Source organism: Papio anubis, chromosome 8 (genome assembly GCF_008728515.1).
Source record: "Papio anubis isolate 15944 chromosome 8, Panubis1.0, whole genome shotgun sequence".
In the NCBI taxonomy this organism is placed as follows: domain Eukaryota; kingdom Metazoa; phylum Chordata; class Mammalia; order Primates; family Cercopithecidae; genus Papio; species Papio anubis.
In genome coordinates, this window is record NC_044983.1 from 40,681,643 (window position 1) to 40,700,246 (window position 18,604).

At 44.4% G+C, this 18,604-nt stretch overlaps 2 long non-coding RNA genes across 2 annotated transcripts; one reads left to right on the plus strand and one right to left on the minus strand.

The window, feature by feature from the left end:
- Positions 1-7,183: 7,183 nt before the first annotated feature.
- On the minus strand, positions 7,184-9,620 carry LOC110743936. The gene is made up of 2 exons (XR_002523781.2): positions 8,835-9,620; positions 7,184-8,697 (listed from the first exon to the last, which is right to left on the minus strand). It is a non-coding gene; the product is annotated as an uncharacterized LOC110743936 (long non-coding RNA).
- LOC108587217 lies at positions 8,692-11,374 on the plus strand. Its single transcript, XR_001905505.3, has 2 exons — positions 8,692-8,795; positions 11,188-11,374. It is a non-coding gene; the product is annotated as an uncharacterized LOC108587217 (long non-coding RNA).
- Positions 11,375-18,604: the final 7,230 nt, after the last annotated feature.

Below are 18,604 nucleotides of genomic sequence, written 5' to 3' on the forward strand. Positions count from 1 at the left end.
AATGATTACTTTTTGTTCGTTCACTTGCTCAGGTTTCTATGTACCCAAATCATTCTTCCTTCATTCTTCAATAGAACTACGTTATATAACTTCTCTTTCTTATTCCCCACCTGGTCAAAGGCACCAGGCAACCTATCAATTCCTCCCCACCTCCTCCTTTTCTTTTTTCTCCACTTTAACAAATTTGCATCCATGTAGGTTTTAGTTGTTTCTTTGTTTTACTGTGATTGATTTTCATTCTTTGACCTAGGCACTCATTGATTTATTTCAATTTAGATACTCAGTGATTTACTTCCCTTCAGTACTAGGAAACTTACCAGTTAAAAAAATAAAAAACCTCAAAACAACTTCCTTTTCTCTACTTACAATAACATTCCTATTGATAAGGGCCAGGTGCGGTAGCTTGGGCTTATAATCCCAGCACTTTGGGAAGCTGAAGCAGGCAGATCACTTGAGGGCCAGGAGTTCGCGACCAGCCTGGCCAACATGGCAAAATTCTGTCTCTACCAAAAAATACAAAAAATTAGCAAGGCATGGTGGTGTGCACCTGTAGTCCCAGCTACTCGGGAGGTTGAGGTAGGAGAATGTCTTGAACCCAGGAGGCAGAGGTTGCAGTGAGCGGAGATCGCTCCACTGCACTCTAGCCTGGATGACAGAGTGAGACTCTCTCTCATAAAATAAAATAAAATAAAAATTAGACTTCCTGAAATGGTCTTCTATTTCTCTTATATGTTATCTTCTGTTTTCTATACTTTTGTCTTTGTTTCTATACTTTCTGGGAGATTTTCTAGACTTACTCTCCCAAATGTGTTATTGAGTTTTTTATGTAGATAGTCATATTTTAAATTTCTGAAAGTTATTTTCTATCCTCTGCTCTCTGTTGCTCCTTGTTTTGTATTATTCTGCTCTCATTCCATGGAGATCACTTTGATAACAGTTTTTACACTATCTCTTTTTTTTTTTTTGAGACAGAGTCTCACTCTCTCGCCCAGGCTGGAGTGCAGTGGTGTGATCTCAGCTCACTGCAACCTCCACCTCACAGGTTCAAACAATTTTCTTGCCTCAGCCTCCCGAGTAGCTGGGATTACAGGCATGCGCCACCATGCCTGGCTAATTTTTGTATTTTTAGTAGAGACAGGGTTTCACCATGTTGGCCAGGCTGGTCTCGAACTCCTGACCTCAAGTGATCTGCTCACCTCTGCTCACCTCAGCATCCCAAAGTGCTGGGATTACAGGTCTGAGTCACCATGCCGGACTTGTTTCCTCTTCTTCTAATGAAAGATGTCTAATAACCTTTCCGATTTCTTCTATGATAATGGACCATTCAGATTTTCCATTTTCTTTTGGGTCATTTCTGGTAATTCATATGCTACCTGGAAGTTACCCATTTCCTCTAGATTATCATATTTGCTGCCACATAATTTTGTGAAGTAAACATTTATATCTTTAATCTCTCCCGTATTCATGGTTGTATCTTTCTTATTCTTTTTATTTTTACTTTACTTTCCCCCTTTTTAATTTTTTATTTTAATTTTTGTGGGTACATAGCAAGTGTATATATTTATGGAGGACATGAGATGTTTTGATGCAGGCATGCAGTGCATAATAATCAGATCATGTAAAATCTGGTATCTGGCCAGGTCTGGTGGCTCACGGCTGTAATCCCAGCACTTTGGGAGGCCGAGGTGGGCTGATCACGAGGTCAAGAGATTGAGACCATCCTGGCCAACATGGTGAAACCGCATCTCTACTAAAACTAGAAAAATTAGCTGGGCCTGGTGGTGCACACCTATAGTCCCAGCTACTCGGGAGGCTGAGGCAGGAGAATCGCTTGAACCTGGGAGGTGGAGGTTGCAGTAAGCTGAGATCGTGGCATTGTACTCCAGCCTGGGTAACAGAGCGAGACTGTCTCAAAAAAACACATAAATAAATAAATAAATAAATGGGGTATCCATCCCCTGAAGCATTTATCCTCTGTGTTACAAGCAACCTGATTATACTCTTTTAGTAATTTTTATTTTATTTATTTATTTTTCAGATGGAGTCTTGCTCTGTCACTCAGGCTGGAGTATGGTGGCATGATCGCAGCTCACTGCAACCTCTGCCTCCTGGGTTCTAGCAATTCTCCTGCCTCAGCTTCCCACGTAGCTCAGATTTCAGGCACCAGCCAACACGCCCAGCTAATTTTTGTTTTTTAGTAGAGATGGGGTTTCACCATGTTGGTCAGGCTGGTCTCGAACTCCTGCCCTCAAATAAATGATCTTTCCACCTTGGCCTCTCAAGTGCTGGGATTACAGGCGTAAGCCACTGTGCCCTGCCCCTCTTCCAGTATTTTTTAAAATGTATAATTAAATTATTATTGACCATAGTCACCCTGTTGTGCTACCAAATACTAGGTCTTATTCATTCTTTCTATTTTTTTGTACGTATTAACTCTCCCCATCTCCCTTACTTTCTCTCTTTTTTGCTTGATCAGTTTTCAATTTCACTTTTTATTGTTATTTTCATTTTCTCTTCTTCAATTTCTTTCTTTTTTCTTATTAAGCTAAATACGTAGCTCCTTATGTACTTAAGAGACTTTTTGTGGAGCGGGGGATTAGGTTTAGGGTGTAATAGTATATGAATATGAAATATCAGTATATTAATATAAAAATACCAGTAAGCTAAGAAAATTCATTAGGTCTAATTAGCCAAACGTACGATGTTCAGTAGTCACTTCATATTCTTCTCTGCTTGTTTATATGTGTGCAGAAAATGCTGAGAGGTGGACTGAGTAGAAGCTCGGGGGTAGTTTGGGAGCTGTAGCAAGAGATGGCAATGGATGCTTATTAGGGAGATGAGAGAAAATGAAAGAGGGAACTTCAACATCCTCATGGGTTGAGGCTTTTTGGTAAATTCCGGGAGATGAAAGTGTTCAAAGAGGGCTACTTGGGAGTTAGAAACAATTAAGTAATGGCAATTTAAGTCTGAATGGGAGGAGAACATTCCGCTTACACACACAATTAGTCTTACTATTATTCATTGATAATTTAAGAATAATCCTGGGGGCCGGGCGCGGTGGCTCAAGCCTGTAATCCCAGCACTTTGGGAGGCCGAGACGGGCGGATCACAAGGTCAGGAGATCGAGACCATCCTGGCTAACATGGTGAAACCCCGTCTCTACCAAAAAAAGTACAAAAAACTAGCCGGGCGAGGTGGTGGGCGCCTGTAGTCCCAGCTACTTGGGAGGCTGAGGCAGGAGAATGGAGTAAACCCGGGAGGCGGAGCTTGCAGTGAGCTGAGATCCGGCCACTGCTCTCCAGCCTGGGCGACAGAGCGAGACTCCGTCTCAAAAAAAAAAAAAAAAAAGAATAATCCTGGGAATTATTTTATTAGGAAATGTCCAAATGTTTTTCCCAAAGTGTTTTCAAGGCTTAGGAAAAGATCATTAACATTATCATAGCTTATGAATCTTATCTTGTATTTTTATTATTCATGGAATCCTTATGATCTTAATTGAGGTATTTTTGGGGGAGAGGATATATATGTTTTTACCTATGTTCTAATATTTCCTCAATCTTGTTTTGTCTTCCAGAAAACTGGAGAAAAGACAGCTTTCAGACCGGAATCTAATTTTTTCCCAGTATTTGGTTAGAAGAAACTTCAAACATATAGGAAATTTGTAAGACATCACAGTAAATGACTGGGTGCGGTGGCTCATACCTGCAATCCCAGCGCTCTGGGAGGCTGAGGTGGGAGGATCACTTGAGCCCAAGTGTTACAAACTAGCCTGGACAACATGGTAAAACCCTGTCTCTACTAAAAATATAAAAATTAGCCAGGTGTGGTGGTGTGTGCCTGTAGTCCCAGCTACTTGGGAGGCTGAGATACAAGAATCGCTTGAACCCAGGAGGTAGAGGCTGCGGTGAGTGTCACTGCACCCCAGCCTGGGTGACAGAGCGAGACTTCATCTCAAAATAAATAAATAAATAAATAAATAAATAAATAAATAAATATTAGCCGGGTGTGGTGGTGCACACCTGTAGTCCACCTACTCAGGAGGCTGAGGTGGGAGGATGGCTTGCGCAGCACAGCAGGTGGAGCCTGCAGTGAGCCACTGAACTCCAGCCTGGCCAACAGAGAGAGACCCTGTCTCCAAAAAATATAAAAAATTATAAAAAATAGAATAAGAAAGAGAGAAAAGAAAAAATAAATGTACAGTAAACACCCATATACCCACCACCCAGATTCTATAATCAGAACCTAATTTTTATTAGCTAGAATTAGTATTTGCCTAGACCTACAAGTGATATTGAGTAGTGATAGCTCTACCATAATAACATAGACGTACTCTGTTTCTACTGGTAAGTCCAGTGCTTCATAAGAGTTTTGTACTATGGCCAATTTCATGAGTGTTTTAAACAAGCCAACACAGGTCAACTGTTAGCTGGGTGGAGGAGCTTCTAGAGAGTTCTTCCCAGCTTAAAGAAACAAAATTTCAAAGCCATCTGGCATGTTGCCTAAAGACACCTACAGCTTTTGGCTCTTAGAAGCAGGTGATGTCCATAAGCATAACCTTGGGTTTCTGGTTGTGCAACAAGGAGCAACTGCCACCTCTCTGGGGCAGAAGGTGACAGAGACAGTGACAAGAGAAGGGGTAACTGGAATTCATATCCCTTCACATCAGTTTCACTGAAAGTTCCACCCTGCAATTGGTGGCCATGGTCCTGACAGAGAGCCCTGTCCTCTTCTACAAATTCACACAATCTTCGGTATGTTTTCTAGAGCCATTAAAACTTTTTTAAAAGGAGCACTGTTATTTGAAATCTAAGGAAAACTGGCAATCATCTCTCTAAGTCGGTTCCAAGTACGGTGTATATATATCTCAAGCCATAATAATTACTTCATTTTGGCAAAATATCATCTATCCTTGGCTTATTTCTTTTCCTGGAGAGTCTTTGCTTAAGAACAGACTCAGGAGCAAAGGATGTGTGCTCATAGGTAAGCTAGCTCCTTCTCACAGAAAAACCAACCAAAAAACAAAATCAAAGAAGAACCCTATTGCTTCTCAGCCTTTTGGCTCCAATCAAGCATAAAAAAGAGGCTTTGTGGTTGAATGAAATCCATACCATATTCATCCTGTTAAAAACGGGTGTTATTTCCCCAAATGCTAAAGCTCTTTAGGTCAGCACTGAATATGCAATTTTGTGTTTTTGTTTTTGAATTGGAGTCTCACTCTCTTGCCCAGGCTGGAGTACAGTGGCACGATCTCAGCTCACTGCAACTTCTGTCTCCCGGGTTTAAGCAATTCTCCGACCTCAGCCTCCCAAGTAGCTGGGATTAGAAGGCACTCACCACCATGCCTGGCTAATTTTTGTATTTTTAGTAGAGATGGGAGTCTCACCATATTGGCCAAGCTGCTCTTGAACTCCTGACCTAAAATGATCCACCCACCTCAACCTCCCAAAGTGCTGGGATTACGGGTGTGAGCCAACACCCCTGGCCTGAATATGGGATTTTGAACAGGAATGGAGTACTTGGGTGAATATGAAAATAACACATTTAGAATGGGCTGGTATTTTTAAATTCTAAAAGTTTTGTTCTCTTTTGCCTTTCTGAGTACATGACCATCCCTCTAGAACAAGGATCAGCAAACATTTCTGTAAAGGTCCATTTAGTCAATATCTTTGGTTGTTACAAGTACTCAACTCTGCCATAGTAGCAGAGAAGCAGCCGTAGACAACACCAACAAATGAGCTTGACTGGATTCCAATCAAACTTTAGTTATGGACTGAGATGAAGACTACATCAGCTATACCTGCTATACTTTGCAACTGTTTCCTCAAAGGTAATCTAGTTCTCAACCTTTAGACACCTTTTATTCAGTTCGTGAAACTACAGGATTACAGACAGTCATCCTGAGCCTGAATTTTCACTATAATTTTAAAAGTAATAGGTAGGGTAGAGGTTAAAAACTTAAGTTTTAGAGTCAGTCAGATGTGAATTCAAATCCAGACTGTGGCTTTCTTAGTTGTGTGATATCAGGTAAACTGAAGAATGTTTCTGTTTCTTCATTTGTGAAATAGGGAAATTGTTTTGAAGATTAAAATAATGCATATCAAACTCTTTTTTTTTTTTAAACTGAGTCTCAATATATTGCCCTTTTGGCTCACTGCAGCCTCAGCCTCCCAGGTTCAAGTGATTCTCCTGCCTTAGCCTCCCAAGTAGCTGGGACTACAGGCCCATGCCACCATGGCCAGCTAATTTTGTATTTTTAGTAGAGACGGAGTTTCACCATGTTGGCCAAGCTGGTCTTCAACTCCTGACCTCAAGTGATCCACCCTCCTCGGTCTCCCAAAATGCTGGGATTACAGGCATAAGCCACTGCTCCCAGCCTGCATATCAAACTCTAAACCCAGTGCTCAATAAGGCACACAGTAAATGCTCAATAGATGTTAACTTACTATCATTAGTCACTGAAGTCATTGCTAAGTAATGATTATTTTTATTTGTGTAGAAATAACATCCATGGCCAGGTGCGGTGGCTCCCACCTGTAATCCCAGCACTTTGGGAGGTCGAGGCAGGTGGATCACCTGAGGTCAGGGGTTCAAGACCAGCCTGACCAACATGGTGAAACCCCATCTCTACTAAAAATACAAATAAAATAAAATAAAATTAGCTGGGGGTGGTGGTGGGCGCCTGTAGTCCCAGCTACTCCAGAGGCTGAGACAGGAGAATCACTTGAAACCGGGAGGCGGAGGTTGCAGTGAGCAGAGATTGTGCCATTGCACTCCAGCCTGGGTGGCAGCTTGACTCCTCTCAAAAAAAAAAAAAAAAAAAAAAATCATCCATGACATTTGGTGTTCAGTAGTCCATTTCACTGATTATATACCATTTTGTAACTAGGAAAATTTCCCTAATGTCATGTTTGTTTAATGTGAAGGCCCTGTGATTAACGTGATATAATAATAGATGGGTTATACAGCAGGCTCCTTGAATGACAGCTGGCTCCGTCCATCTCTGCACCACAGGAAGGCAGGAAATAAGTGTATATTTTTATCTCTAACTTGCCACTGCCACTACTTTTACATATCTGTGGGCTAATGGCATTTGTGCATATATATTTTAAAAATTAATATTTATTAAAGCACTAAAAATGAGTTCAGATGCTTGATGGAAAGTGGCACATCTCATTAGACAGTGTTCAAGCAAATGCAATTTTATTTCAAAGTTCTTTTTTCTTTACAGGTAAGACATAGTATAAACGGCAAAATTCAAAAGGTGCGGAAGATTCTAGTATGGTGAAAAGCAAGTTTTCTTTCTCTCCTCCACTCCTAGTCCCAGTGACCATCCTAAGAAGCAACCACTTCCAGAGATGCAAACACACATACCACATACACACACCCCTACTCATACTCTTCTGCACTTTATTACTTAGAATACACGGGAAATTTTCCACGTCTCAGCAAATACAGCTGCCCTGTACTCTTTAATGGCAGCTTAGTGTTCCCGCAGAGGGATGCGCCCCATATCATTCACCCAGCCCCCAGGGACGGACTTTTAGGTTGTTTCCAGCTGCTTGCTCTTACAAGCAACATTGCAACGCTGCCGTGTTACTTTTAATCTTCTTTATCTTGTGATTCCGTCCTGCTTTTCCTTCCAGTACGACTGCAAAGTGACTCTGCGGGGCTTTCCCGAGTGCCCTCGCCCCAGACCTCCGCGAGTTATCTGTGGAGTCACCAGGTCCTGCTCCGCATTGTTATTCGAAGTCTCCCCGGGACAGCGGGGAGCTGGCGGAGCTGCGTGTCCCGGCCTGCGCGTCTGGGCCCAGGCGGGCGCGCATCGCGCTCGGATTTCGGGTGGATAGTGCATGGGAGGCGGCGCTGCCCTCCGTTATGCAGCGCGCGTGCAGCCGCGATGGCGCTGCGATCTGCGGTCTGGGGCCCTGGTGTGAAACTCCCGCGGAGGTGCTCCCAGCCGCGGGCCGCAGCTCGCCGCTGCACGGAGGGAGGTGTCTAAAGGTGTCGCTTAGGAACAGGCACAACCCAGGCAGCCGGGCCCCAGAACAATGGGTGCTTTCAGTCGCCCCTTCAGATGCCTGGCCCGTCACCATGGCAACCACCCATTATTGAAAGTCAGAGCCGGTCCCCGCCTTAGACGCTCTCCTCCCGGGCTCCCCTCCCCCGCCCGCCCCGCCGTATGGTGTGTGTGCCAGTGGCAGCTGTTGTCAAAAGAAGGCACCTCTTTGTCTCCAGGGGATGAAAGCCATTTGGTTTCCAGCGCCACCCTTTCTCTCCTCCCGGCAACTCTTCTCCGCGCCCAGTCCCCAAGGCGCCCCTGGATGCGCGCGCTCGGCCCCGCGCCCGCCACCCGCGCTGGGTGCTGGTATCCTCCCCATCACTCAGCCCAGAGCCGTTCTGCCTCTGCCTCAAACTCTCAGAGTCCTTAGAAGTCTCACTCTCAAGATTAGTGTCCCAGCGAGGGGAATCCGCCTTGGAAATCGCGGCTTCCTTTTTGCACGCCGCTTGCTGAGTTCCAGGGCGAGCCAGATCTCCCCTCACACCCAACAGCACCACCTTCCGAAATCAGCGGCTCATTACCGCCCCGTCCCAGCGGCCGGCGCAAGAACTCCTCGCTGGACAGCATTCCAGGCTGGACCCGGTCCTTAGAATAAGGACCAGTTGTGTGTCTCCCTGTCGCTGGCAGCGGATCATTTTCTGGTTGAAGAAAAGACAAAACGACTAGGGAAACAATAGGACCTGTATATTTTTCACACAGTTCTCATTCGAAATGTATCATGATCATATTTTTAAAGGTCTGTGTTACCTTTCATAAATACCTAAATATGACTTACTTTCTGTTGTTTGAGGAGGAACTTGATAAACATTAAAAAGGCAAGAATATCTTTGGTGGTCATGTGTCTGGGATGTGGGGTTCACCTATCATCTGCCACAGGGATCCTAAGATGAGAACAGATGGTGTTTTCAAAACCTATCTGGAAATAAAAGAGGTTACGGTGCTGAGAGGAAGAGCAGAGTCCAAGAGGAGGGGGCTGTGAGAGGGAAACGCGGAGAGAGGATAAAGCTGGGACTTCCAGCTATTCTGTAAAGACACACTTTAGATGCTGTGCGGGTAGGAAAAATAGAGGAGTCATAAAACTTCACTGATACTGAAAAGTGTAACTACTAGAGGAAGAAATTTAAGGATAATTTGTTCAGAACTGAGACTGTATTTTCTAATAAAGTTTAAAAATAATTACCAAATGATAAACACATTTTTAAAACTTTGTAAACGCTAAAAGTATGACAAAGAAAAGCAGGTGACCAATGAGAGGTAAGTTGTTCTGGTCTTTGCGTCCAACTACTATCAGTTCCATTTGATAAACAGGATGCAGGCAAGTCTGACACACAGGAAACAAGTGTTTGCAAAGCTCAGGGGTGTGTTTCCCTCTGCGTACAAGTGTTATCTGAGTAACTATCTAGAAAATAGTAAGTATGTTACCCTGAAAACGTTTCCTGACAGTCCAACCTCTTTTCTTTTCCGATAAATTCTGGAGAAAATTCTGTCATTCTTCCATGAGATTTGATGAATATTTCTCCAGTCATTTGAAATGAGGGTTTATTATGCAGTGTCAAAATTTGAAACGCTAGTTATTTAATGTGATGGCTTTGGTATAAAGTGCGTAAGATTCTTATTATCAAGTAAAAGCAATTTTCCATATCTGATGGTAATCTGTCTGATTTTTAACCAGTAAATGCATCATTTTATTTTGTTGAAGTCACACATGGAACTATGTAGAAGTGAGCGCCACAAGACTCAGGGGCCACCATGGAATGAAGACGGAGGCCAAGTAGACATTGCTCCGGAATTCTATTCCTGCGTCCTCTGGAGCACCTCTGCTTGATCTTTTTTGTTTCTTGGTTGATTGGTTGGTTTTGTTTTCAGAGATAGAGTTTTGCTCTGTTGCCCAGAACAGTCATGAACTCCTGGGGTCAATCGATCTGCCCACAGCTTCCTGAGTAGTTGAGAATACAGGTGTGTGCTCTCACCCAGCTCTTCATCTGTTTTCTATGAAACCTTCCATTTGTCTAAAATATTTCCCTTAATTAAAATAAAAGTTGGCCAGGTGTAGTCGCTCACACCTGTAATTCCAGCACTTTGGAAGGCCGAGGCGGAAGGATCCCTTGAGCCCAGGAGTTCAGGACCAGCCTGGGCAATATGGTGAAACCCCCATCCTTTAAAATAAAAAAAATTAGCCAGGCATGGTGGTGCACACCTGTGGTGCCAGCTACTCTGAAGGCTGAGGTTGCAGGATGACTTGAGTCAAGGAGGCATAGGTTGCAGTGACCAGAGATCATGCCACTGTACTTTAAGCCTGGTCAGCAGAGCCAGACCCTCTCTTAAAAAAAAAAAAAAAAAAAAAAAAACCACTAGAATTTTAGAGTTGGGAAAGATCTTACAGATAATAGTTCAATCCTCTCATTTTAAGACCCATGAGACCCAAGGACCTCCCGAGGTAAACTCCTGAGGTCACACTGCCAGTTTGTAGCGATGACCTTGTGATTGCTTGTCATCCCCACGATGCTTTCAGACATGACCCTTACCCTGGCATCACGTACTGTACCTTGTTTTCACAATGGACATGTTTCTGTCTTGTTTTCTAACAAGATTAAATAAAAGGTGGAGCACTGTGGCTTGTGCCTGTAATCCCAACTCAGGAGGCTGAGGCTGGAAGATTGCTTGAGACCAGCAGCTCAAGGCCAGTCTCGGCAACAGAGCAAGACCCTCAAAAAAAAAAAAAAAAAAAAAAAAGAAAAAAAAATTTAAGTAAAGGCTATCTTGTGGACCTTCCTGTTTTCCAGTCCACCTTACCTAAGCCCTTCAATTCCAGACCTTAATTAAAATATTCACTCTATTCACTAATTGTAATCACACTGTTCACTCCCACTGGCTGTGGATTGCCTGTTTGTTAGTTGCCTATTGGATATCCATTCTCCTGTCTTCTTTATTCACAGAATCCATTTTGGAAGTGGCAGTGGGGGCAGTAATGTGCCCAGCTAAGAAAAATCCCAGGACCTCTTTTAACATAATATTATCTGAACAAAAGAGTACTAGTGGAATTCAGGAAAAGTTCCTTAAAGGGAGCCAACTCAGTTGGCTCATGCCCATTTGCTTTTTATCTTTTCTCTTTTCTGCCTGGAATATAGCTTGATGCCTGGAGCCACAGCAACAATGTTATGAGCATGAGGATGAAAGCTCCACCCCCAGGAAGGGTAGAATGACAAGCTGAGAGATGTCTGAGTCCACGATGGAAGCTGCCATTCCAGCTCTGGATTTATGAACTTCTTGACTTCTCATGATGTGGAGAGAAAACTAAACCCCTATCTTGTTTAAGCCAGTGTTATTTGGCTTTTCTGTTACATGCAGCTAAGCATAATCCCCATGGGCTCCCATTTAGGACAAGAATAAAGGAGAATTAGGGGGCCTGGCACAGTGGCTCACACCTGCAACCCTAGCACTTTGGGAGCCGAGGCAGGCAAATTGCTTGAGTCCAGTTCGAGACCAGCCTGGGCAATGTTGTGAAGCCCTGTCTCTACAAAAAAAAATAGAAAAATTAGCCAGGTATGGTGACCACACACCAGTAGTCCCAGCTGCTTGAGAGGCTGAGGTGGGAGGATCACTTAAGCCCAGGAGGTGAAGGCTGCAGCAGTGAGCCAAGATCACGCCACTGTACTCCAGCCTGGGTGAGAGTGAGACCATGTCTCAAAAAAAAAAGTAGGATTAGGAATTCAGTTTTTTAAGGAAACTTATTAGTTACTCATCTAGTAGCCCGTACATACAAATCACAGGGCTATAGTATAATAATTCATTCGCTTAGTCTTGTAATAAAATAATCTCTTCTCCCTACCCCCTGCCTCTGGCTACTATATGTGTATGTCTCTTGTCCAGATGCTATTATAGATCCATGTATGGTAAGAACTAAACTTTCAAGTGCGACCTTGACATTCTTGAAGATCACAGGGCCCAAAGGCTCGTGAATTCCCCTAATCTCACCAGACATCCCTGGCTAATTCTGTCAGCAGGACAAGCTGCACCCCATGCAGTTCTCAACCTAATGAGCTTCACCCTCTCATTAGCCTGTGAAATAATTCAAACAAACCAATCACATGCTCCAATGGGAACCAAGGGCCATCCTGCCCTCTTGTATTTACCAAAGCTGCCTCTCTGGGGGTTTGCTCTACTCCAGAATGCAGCCCCCACAGTCTGCAATCTCCTCCTCCTGCAGCTGTGAGTTTACATTGTGAATAAACTGCTGTCAACCTCATCCGTCCAGGGCCAGGTGTCATGTGTTTGGCCATCTTATACTTTTTAGGGCAGGGGTCCCCCTCCTTCACCAACAGTGGAAGGTAATCACAACAGTCCATGTAAGCCACAAACATTTATTTATTTAAAATTTTAGATTCAGGGGTGCACGTGCAGGTTTGTTACATGAATATATTGCATGATGCTGAGGCTTTAATGATCCCGTCGGCCAAGTAGTGAGCGCAGTACCCATAGGTAGTTTTTCAACCCTTGACTTCCTCCCTTTCCCCCTCTTTTGGGATCCCAGTGTTTATTGTTCCCATCTTTGTGTCTGTGTGTACCTAACATTTAGCTCCCACTTACAAGTGAAAACATGCAGTATTTGCTTTTCTGTTTCTGCATTAATTTGCTTAGGATAATGGCCTCCAGCTGCATCCATGTTGCTGCAAATGACATGATTTCACTCTGTTTTATGGCTACATAGTATTCCACGGTATATATGTACCACATTTTCTTTATCCAATCCACCGTTGATGGGCACCTAGGTTGATTCCATGTCTTTGCTGTTGTGAATAGCATAGTGATGAACATACGGGTGCATGTGTCTTTTTGGTAGAACAATTTATTTCCTTTGGATATATGTCCAGTAATGGGATTGCTGGGTTGAATGGTAGTGCTATTTTAAGTTCTTTGAGAGATCCCCAAACTGTTTTTCACAGGGCAACAAACATTTATTGAAATATCCTGGGTGCCAGATTTATGCTAGGCAATGACTACAAAGGTGAGCAGGACAGACATAGTGCCTGCCCTCAGAGGGCATGTACTCTAGGGGGGAAGACTGACAAAGAAGAAGAGACCACAGAGAAATAAACACAGTAATTACAAGCTGTGATGGGTATTATAAAGAATAGAGACAGAATACTTAGGGTGGTAGAGGAAGAGGAAGATGGGGGGTAGATTTAGACAAGGTGCTTAATGGAAGACTTCCTGAGAAGGTACCATAAAGGAAGACTTAAAGGAAGAACAGGAGCTTCCAAGCAGAGGAAAGAGCATATTCTAGGCCCAGAGCTGAGAGTGGGGGTGAGTGGTGGAGAGGTGTGGCAAGAGATTCAGCTGGAGAGATGGAGAGGACAGATAACTGGTAAAGGTAGTTGGGTGTGGTTGCATGCCTGTAGTCCCATTTACTCTGGAGGCTGAAGCGGGAGTATTGCTTGAGTCCAGGAGTTCAAGGCTGCAATGAGCTATGATCACACCACTGCACTCTAGCCTGGGCAACACAGTGAGACCCTGACTCTAAGGAAAAAAAAAAAAAAAAGAAGTAAAGGCATTTTTTATTTAATGCCATCGGAATGCATTGATGGGTTCCAAGCTGCACATAACTGTTTACAGTTTTAAAAGTTCACTTTTGCTGCTGTATAGAAAATGAATTGGAGGGGTGAGAGTAGAAATGGGAGGCCAGTACAGCAGTGATTATCATCTTTCAGGGAAGTGGTGATGGTGGCCTGGACTAGAGTGATGACATTACATCGGAGAGAGCCTGAATTCTTGATGTACATTAAAGATAGAATCCACAGGGTGTACTTCTGATTACATGAGGGGATGAGGGTAATGGAGGACTTGAGGATGACTCATGGGTTTGAGTAGCTGGGTGGATGGTAGTATTGTTTACTATGCTGGGGAAAACAGTTAAGGTTGGAGATACATTGAGAGCTGTCATCATTAAAACAGTAGTACACTCATGAAGCCATCCAGGGAAAGTGTAGAGAAAGAACCTTGGAGCGTCTGCTAACAAGCCACAGAATAATGCCATGCCCCTGAGGCAAGAGTGTGGCCTCATGATTGGATATTCTTATGGTTAATCATCTGGAGAAGGGACCATTTGGTGCAATAATTATGTCCCTCAGGAGACTGGAACCAGGAAGCCAGCCTGAGGCCACCAGGAGAGGGAGGCTGCTGTCTCCTTGTCAGACAGGGCTTGAATTTCAGGAACTTGAGATGGCTTCCTGGGGTTCCTGGGTGAAAGGAGGTACACAGCACCCCTGCCCCCAGAAGCAGGTGTGCATCCCATAGAGACATCTAAGATGCCAGGATTGGATCACATTTGTGAGCTACATTTTTAGTTGCATGTTACTCTTTCTGCTCACTTCCTGTTATCTTCAGGTCTTTTTTTTGTTTGTTTGTTTGTTTGTTTTGAGACTGAGTCTCGCTCTATCACACAGGCTGGAGTGCAGTGGCACGATCTTGGTTCACTGCAAACTCCGCCTCCCAGGTTCAAGCTATTCTCATGCCTCAGCCTCCCAAGTAGCTGGGATTACAAGCGGCCGCCACCATGCCTGGCTAATTTTTGTATTTTTAGTAGAAACGGGGTTTCACCATGTTGACCAGGCTGGTCTGGAACTCCTGACCTCAACTGATCCACCCACCTCTGTCTCCCAAAATGTTGGGATTACAGGCATGAGCCACTGCGCCCGGTCTATCTTCAAGTCTTTAAACAAGCTTTGGATAAATGTCCATCCTAGTTTCTGCTCTGCCATAGAAAATTAAACAAACAACAAAAAAATAGTGTGTCTAAATGCCATTGAAGAGTTAAAGGGATACTGACCTGCCCAAAACCACTATGGTGGTGGGAGCTGTAGCCAGCAGTGAGAGGTCCCTAAGGGGAAGGTGGGTCTCTTTTTCTAGAGTAGGGTGTCAGGTTCAGTTTCTCCTCTCCACATGGACGGGCTCCTTTCATGGCCAGGCTTGACGGAGCTGGTTTTGATTTTTTTTTTAGATGGAGTTTCCGTCTGTAGCCCAGGCTGGAGTACAGTGGCGCAACCTTGGCTCACTGCAACCTCCGCCTCCTGGGTTCAAGCGATTCTCCTGCCTCAGCCTCCCCGAGTAGCTGGGACCATAGGTGCACGCCACCACAGTCAGCTAATTTTTTTTTTATTTTTATTTTTTAGTAGAGACAAGGTTTCCCCATGTTGGCCAAGCTGGTTTCGAACTCTTGACTTCAGGTGACCTGCCTCAGACTCCCAAAGTGCTGGGATTACAGGTGTGAGCCACGGCGCCTGGCCTGGTTTTGATAAGGGGAGCGGTCTGTTCTTTAAATCCTCCCTCCACTTGATTGTATGTTCCTTGAAGTAACATAGAGTACCGCATCTTTGTACCCGCGGTGTCCAGGAGGTTGTAAGCACTCCATCACTGTTAGTTTAATAGGTGATTGTTCACTAGACATTGTGAGACACACACTATGGTTTCCCAAAGAGCTTAGAATCCAGATTTGGTCAGCAGATGCACACACTGATGCATGGCAGAGTGTGCCCGCTCTGTAGGTTACATGAAAGAGCCGGGAAATGCTCTTTGATCACAGAGGAGGGAAACATTACTCCTAGTGTGGGGGTATGAAGCTTCAAACAGACTTTGTGGAGGAGGAAACATATGGCTGGGCCTTGCGGGCTGGAGCAAATTTCCAAAATAGGATTAGAAAAAGACAAACATGTGCCAGGTAGAGGGCTCTGTGAGAAGGGGGGTATGAGGAGAAGGCATTCCATTGCTTCAGTGCATGACCGGTAGTGAGGTGTGTTGCAAGGAGAGCATACGTGTGAACAGGGAGGAAGTGGCAAAGCCACAGAAATGACGTTGGAGCTCTGAAAAAAAGGTCTTTCTGGGTGGGCAAGGCCCTTCTTGTCTGGGACCAAAAATTAAATATAAATAAATAAATAAACAAATGGTTCTCAGTGAATCCTGATAGCTGGGATTGACTTTTTATGGTAGAAAAATTTCTCAGCTGTTAAACACCAGAATGGTTTGTCAGTGGCAGCTTTAGAAAATCTTTCCCTAGAGATTTTTATGCACAAAATAGACTGACTTATCATTTGTCAATGATTTCCTGTGGCCTCTCTTAAAGTCATGGGAAAGTATTATATGAGCTCTCAGATTCTATGTTACTTGATTCAATTCAACAAGTACTTGAGTGTCAACTTGGTTCATGCCCCCAGGCATTGCTGTATGACTGGATTAATACACCCTCCCCTCAAGGGGCCTCTCTTCCAGTGATCCCCATCTCAATGCATGATGCTTCCATCCACGTTGTTGCCCGAATTAGAAACCTACTCTGCCTCACCACCGACATTCCACTAATCCCTAATCCCTATCTTCTCTGGAAGGCGTCCACTTCTCTCTAATCCCTGCCTCATGGCTCCAGGCACAAGCTCTCTCCTAGGGATTGCTGCAATTGTCTAAATGACCTCCCAGCCTCCAGGCTCAGCCTGTTCCAGTCCATCCTGCACACGTAGTCTTTCTGAAATGGAAATCTGAAAGCGTGCCACTCTCCTGCTTCACATTTCTTCAGTGGGTTCTTGGGCTTAGAGATAGAAGGTGTGGAATCTGAGCCATTCTGCTCAGATCTTCCAACGTCCTTGAATCACAGTTTTGCTGTTTGACCTTAGACAGGTTATTTAAGCAGTCTTTGCACCTTCCTCATCTACAAAAAGGGGATCACAACAGTAATTCATTTTATAGTTGGGGGAATTACATGATTCCGGATCCTCCTCTCTTATGTGAACTCTTAAATTTGGAGAGCCCCTGGAATCTGGTTCTCTTATCTCTCCACGCTCTTTCCCTCAGTCATCGCAACAGGTCCTACTACTTTAAATATCCATATACTAAAAACACCCAAATTTATATCTCAAGCTCAGGCACTCTCCTGAACCCTGGACTCATATGTCCAGTTGCCTTCTCAACATCAATTGGATAGCTAATGGAGCTCACAGATACATTGATATAGTTTGGATGTTTGTCCCCTCCAAATCTTATGTTGGAATGTGATCCCCAGTTTTGGAGGTGGGTCTAGTAGGTGTCATGGGGGTGGATCCCTTGTGAATGGCTTGGTGCCCTCCCCGTGCTAATGAGTGAGTTCTCACTCTGTTGGTTTATAAGAGAGCTGGTTGTTTAAAGGAGCCTGGCACCTCCTCTCTCTCTCTCTCTCTCTCTCTCTCTCTCGCTGGCTCGCTTCTGCTTTCACCATGCAACTGCCTGCTCCCCTTTCACCTTCTGCCATAGGTGAAAGCTTCCTGAAGCCTCACTAGAAGCCGAGCAGATGCTGGTGCCACGCTTGCATAGCCTACAGAACCATGAGCAAAATAAACTTCTTTTACATTTATTATAAATTACTGAGTCTCAGGTAATCCTTTATAGCAAGCTTGTCCAGCCCGAGGCCCATAGGCTGCATGCGGCCCAGGATAGCTCTGAATGCAGCCCAATACGAACTCATAAACTCTCTTAAAACATTATCAGATTTCTTTGTGATTTTTTTTTTTTTTATTTTAGCTCATCAGCTATTGTTAGTGTTACTGTATTTTATGTGTGGCCCAAGACAATTATTCTTCCAAAGAGGCCCAGGGAAGCCAAAAGATTGGACCTCCCTGCTTTATAGCAAAGCAAAATGGACTAACACATATAATAAACTTAACATGTTCAAAACCAAACTCCTGAGTTTTCTCCCTTCCAACCTGCCCTACCATAGTCTTTCTTTCTTTCTTTCTTTCTTTTTTTTGAGATGGAGTCTTGCTTTATTGCCCAGGCTGGAGTGCAGTGGCACAATCTCGGCTCACTGCAACTTCCGCCTTCCAGGCTTAAGCAATTCTTTTGCCTCAGCCTCCTGAGTAGCTGGAATTACAGGCACCCGCCACCACACCCGGCTAAATTTTGTATTTTTAGTAGAGATAGGGTTTCATCATGTTGGCCAAGCTGGTCTCGAACTCCTGACCTCAGGTGATCCACCTCCCTCAGCCTCCCAAAGTGCTGGAATTATAGGTGTGAGCCACCACACCTGGCCTACCCATAGTCTTTCTAGTCTCAGTTGATTAAACTATCCTTCTCCATGCTGAAGCTCAGTGGCCCTCGCTTCTCTCTTGTTCTCACTCCCCACATCCCATCCATCTGAAAATCCAGCTGGCTCCTCCTGGAGACTCATGCACAGTCCACCTCCTCCTCACCACCTCCATGGCCACAGCCTGGTCTGGGATCCATCACCTCTCACCTGGGTCACTGAAGCGGCCTCCTCACTGGTCTCCTTGCACAGTCTTCTCAACCCAGATAACTGATAAATCAGATCCTATCATCCCTTTGTCCAAACCCTCCATGGGCTCTCCATAATCTTTAAAAGAGTTTTCTAGCCCCTGTGTGATCAGGTCACCCAGCCTGTAACCTTGTCTCCTCCTTTACCCTGCGCTCATTTCACTCCAGCCACACTGTCACCCTTCCTGCTCCAGGAACTCCCCAGGAGCATTCTGGCCTTACAGGCTTTGCAGTGCCTGTTCCCTTTCCTGGAATGCT